The sequence below is a fragment of the Fukomys damarensis genome, unplaced genomic scaffold (genome assembly GCF_012274545.1).
Source record: "Fukomys damarensis isolate Sample0158 unplaced genomic scaffold, DMR_v1.0_HiC HiC_scaffold_11, whole genome shotgun sequence".
NCBI lineage: Eukaryota > Metazoa > Chordata > Mammalia > Rodentia > Bathyergidae > Fukomys > Fukomys damarensis.
Window position 1 is genome coordinate 15,467,978 of NW_022900923.1, and position 4,962 is coordinate 15,472,939.

Genomic DNA, 4,962 nt, shown 5'->3' on the forward strand with positions numbered 1-4,962 from the left:
AAAAAAAAAAAAAAAAAAAAAAAAACCACAAAAAACAAACCTGCAGCAAGGAACTGATGGGCCATAGAAGGATCTGATATTTTTAAAAAATATGACACCGGGTAAAGCAGAACAACCAAGCTTCTCTGCCATAAAGCTCCTGCCCCACTCGGCCTCACCACACTTAGACTGCTGGACCCCAACATCGAAGAGCGATACTGAGGATGCGTAACGGCTCCGGGAGAGCAGCCGATAGGCAGGGCTGGCTTCATGGGCGGTGACAAACGCGTTCATACGGGCAGCTCTCAGAAGGGCACTCCCTTGGCGGTTAAAGGGCAGTCACTGTCGTGAAATTCTCCTACTCTGTCTTTGAACTTGTGCCTTGTGACTGAAGCCTGTTGTGACGGTGGAGCGTGTGCAGGCGCAGAGGAGAAGTATGCATCTGTCCCCCTGGCCTTGCTGGCCCTCTGCACTTGACACTCATGGTTGCGCCCTGTTTCCGCTTCACACTTAAACTTGTACTTGCCTTGAGTCCCTCTCAACTCGCGTTAATGTAGATCCACCGAATTCCGTGCTCAGGTCTCCCATCCAAGTACTCACCGGGCCCGATCCTGCTTAGCTTCCGAGAGCAGACGAGATCGGGCGCTTCCAGGATGGTGTGGCCCTAGGCTGTGCTCCTGTGTACCTCAGACCACCACCCCACCTCCTGCCAGCACAGTGCCACATCTACTGACACATGCTGCGCGCGCTCTTGTGAGCATCTACGAGTGACTGAGAGACGGGATGAATGCTTAAAAACCATATTACAATAAGCGACACGTTGCCCAGCATGACGGGGTAAATGTGCTTGAGTGACAGTGGGAAAATTTATATTTAAATATTCACTCTACATGATCACCCTCTGTAAAAAAGGGAAACTGCTTTAGCACAAGGTGATGCAGCTGAATGTAAATCCCCCCCCCTTCAGAGGAATTATGGGCCTGGAGGCCAGGTGTGGGGACAGGGGAGACCTCAGAGGGGCCAGCACCGTTTCAGGCTACTGCATGGCTTTCAAACAAGCAGGAATGAAGAGGGAACCAGGACTTTATCTTTCAGCAAGGAGAAATGGGCCACTCTTCCAGGCCCCGAGAGTTGTGGGGAATCTGAAGATTCAAGATTTTCAAGCACATCTACCCAGATGTCCCCGTCCCAAATCTCTAGGTGCTGTTCCTTCCTTACTGGGGCCCTGGCTTTGGCATGGGAGACTTATTCCTTCTCTGAAGTATAACTTTACAGCTAAGTCTGCATCTGGTCTTTAACCCTCTCTGCTTCAGCTTCAGGAAATGAAGCTGTCTTTAAATAAGTCCGAAGAGATTCTCCAGTTCTGACATTTTGCTTTTAATTTGTGACTGACCTGCACCCATTGCTTTCTTTTTTTCAAAGCTCTGGAGCTTAGCAGTAGCAGCCCCACACCTATGAAATTATTGCATCTCTTGTTCCTCTCAAGTGCCAGAAACAGTAGATGGGTTTAAAGCATCCCCTTCCACTTGTCTTCCGCCCACCGCACTAGAATCCGACTGCACTGTGACTGTTCCACAGACCACAACATCAGCCCTCCACCTAGCACTAGGGACACGATCCTGATACCTTCTCATCAGTGGCTGATCTGATTCCAGAAGCCCATCCTTAGAATTGGCTTTCTAGGGCCTTTCCTGATAACTTCTTAGGTTGAGTTTCTTAGAAACTGTCTGATACAAGCATTCAGATCCATGTGATTTGTTGTGACAGTGCTCAAAAATCTCCAAGGGACTAAGAGATGCAGGTTAAGGAAGGGGAGCCGCCAAGCAAGGATGTGGTCTCACGTAGTTTGGTTATGGACAGATCCAAAGGTGTGGGGAGGGTAGTGGGAGGTTTCTGAAGCATGTAACAGGAGTTACCCTCATTTGGGAGGGAGGGTCAGTCGTTTGGGCCTCTGTATCAGTCTCAATCACTGGCCCCAGGGATACCCTCAGGAACAGGGACAGTTCCTAGATGAAGTGGCTCCCATAGACTGAGAACAGTTCTTCAACAAAGGGGACAACTGTGGACTATTAGCAGCCAACATTTACAAAAACCCAAACAACTGGGGAGTAGGACCTGGGCATCCGAGACCATGCTTTTTGAATAGTGACCCCTAAGGATCACATCACTGGGATTCCTTCCCCTGTGGTTTCTAGTTCCGACTGCTGCCGGAGGCCCTGCTGGAACCGGAGCTGATCGTCACATTGCAGTTCGAATCTCTGCCCGACAGCCCGGCGCTCGGTGTCACGGACTCAGGTCGTATAACCCTGTTACAGCTTATACCTCAGTATTGCATCTGTCTCGATACTGAGGGGAAGGACTAGAATGCTCTCCTGATTGTGGTTGTGACATTTGCTTTGATATTGCTTTGCATTGCTTGTGTGACAATAAAACCCCTTTAAAGACATATCACTTGTAGTTTTCATTACCTCGAGGCGAGTGAGACGTTTAAGTGCTCACAGCCTGGGATCCGACTCCTGTTCGTGCTCGCGACAGAAAGAATTAGGCCAGAGTGTATATTCCCTGACCTTCCCTTGTAAGATAGCCCTATCCACATGACGTTTGCTTCAGGTTTTGGTAACTTCTCCTTTCCCTTATCCCTTTGAGCCTCTGTGTCCTACTATCCTCTGTAGTTTTTTAAAGCCCATCCACACCTTCATTAAATTATTTTATTTTATGTTCAGTACTGAGGTAAACTCTTTTAATTCATCTGAGGGAGCTGAGGCCTAACACCGCTAGCTGGCAACAACTAATGTGACCAAGGAAAAAGTTTAATTTTTAAGTGCCATGAAAATCCTTCAAAGGGCTTTCATTATAAGAATTAAATGATCTGATTTTCTAAACTCTGTTTGGCTTTCTCTCATAGCAGCCTGTACTATGGTAAGTTTTCCAGTAATTTTTTTGTTTTAAGAAAACAGACAGGATACTTATTTTCTGAACCCTAATATTTTTAAGGATAGTGTATTTGTGACTCTCATGTGAAAAGAGCAATTGGCTGGATATAAAATCCTTCAATCAAAGTTGTATCTTCTCAAAAGCCTATGGATGCTATTTATTTTTAAAATTCATTAATTTTATTGGTACATTTTAGGTATACAATATGCAGACATTCATTATTGGGAATTTGTACCTTTACATAATATATCTCGGTTCTTATTTTTTTCCCCATTCCCCTGCCCTTTCTTCAACCCCTCCACCCCTCCCTATTTACAAAGACTTTGTTTTTTCCTTCTCATATTTTTAAAAACTTTTATTAATTTTATTGGTACATTTAATGACATTCATTGTTGGAATTCCGTACCTTTATATAATTAATATTGGTTCTTATCTTTCCCCTTCCCCCTGCCCTCCCTTCAACCCCTCCCTCTCTCCCAATCTACAAAGACTTTATTTCCATTATTTTTCACTTTCTCATATTGATTCCACTCCCTTTCCTTTCTACTACCCCTCCTGTTTCCCCTGCCCCTTTGCCTCTTTTTTTATTTCACATTATCTATGATACCTTTTAGTCCTTATTTACTTTGTTTCTCACACTAGAGAAATTTATCAGTATTTACACACGTGTCCTATTTCTATCACTTAAGAGTATGGCCTCAACCTGTATCCATTTAGCTCTTCCCTTCCCTTCTTTCCCTTCCCTCTATCCTTCCCACTTCCCCTTCCCCTTTGGGATTTTTCTTCCTATTTCACATTAGCAGTTATACATTTTGATCCTTATTTACACTTTTGGTTTCTCATACCAGAGAAACTATTCGATATTTACACGTGTGTCCTATTTCTAGATACTACTCTAACGTTCTACAATTTAGTAACAGGGAAGACTGAGACAAGCCTAATATCTGCTTCTCTTATGTGACACCGATTTTCTGCTGGCAGTTCTTATTGCTTCCGTGGAGGGGTTAGTCTTGCACTTGAGCTTGCTTCCTTGAAAATTATTTTAACGTGTTCCCCTTTTAGCGGACCTAAGCTGCCTCACACATTTGATGATATCATTACTTCCTCTTTCTGCCTTTATGCCTTCCTGAGTCATGGAGCCCATGTCTTTAATCCCTTTGCAGATGCTGACACACTCTCAAAATCAATTTAGTTCTTGTAGTACATCATTTCCCAAACTGTAGTCTTCCTTTGTATCTTCAGGAAAATGGACTTACTCCTTCAGCGATTATTTGAGCACTATTTACACATGTGCTGTTGTAGTAAGTGCTTAGGAATCTATTAGTGAACGAGAGACCAAAAAAAAAAAAAATCCCTTTTGTCATGAAGGTAGCAAGGAATGGGGGAGGGGAGAAATAGAAAGTACAGAGCGTGAGGAAAATGGAATGTTTTGGGAAAATACCAGAAAAGGAGATTGGATGATGTACTCAGAGACTACATCCGCTGAGGTGAAAGTTTGTCACAAACTCATTCAAGCTCATGCCTCTGTGGAGGGCTTTTCACATGCAAACAGCAGGTGCAAGGTCCTAAGGCAGGAGCATCCTTGGTGTCTGAGGAGCGGCGAGGCCAGTGAGGCTGCTGCACAGCGAGGGACAGACAGGCAAAGAGGTCAGAACGTCCTTGAAGGCCACTAAAAGGTTTTCGGTTTTTACTCCAAGTAAGACGAAGGAAGCCATGGGAGTTTTCAGCAAAGGACTGTATGGTGTGGATCACATTTGGAGAATTGTTTTCACCAGTCCACTGAGAAGGGACTATAGCGTGTGGGGGAAGGGAAGAAGCCGGAGATCAGTATTTCAGGTGAGACCCTGACAGCACAGGGGCAGGGGGCTGCAGCGGAGACAATAACTGGTCAGGCTCTAGATAGTTGTTTTTTAAAAAATGTTTCCTAGGGCCGAGGATTTAGCTCAGCGGTTTGGTGGCCTTCCTTGCAAGCGCAAGGATCCGAGTTCAATTCCTTGTACCAAAAAAAAAAAAAAAAAAAAAATTTTTCTTTTAAAAAAAAACAATTTA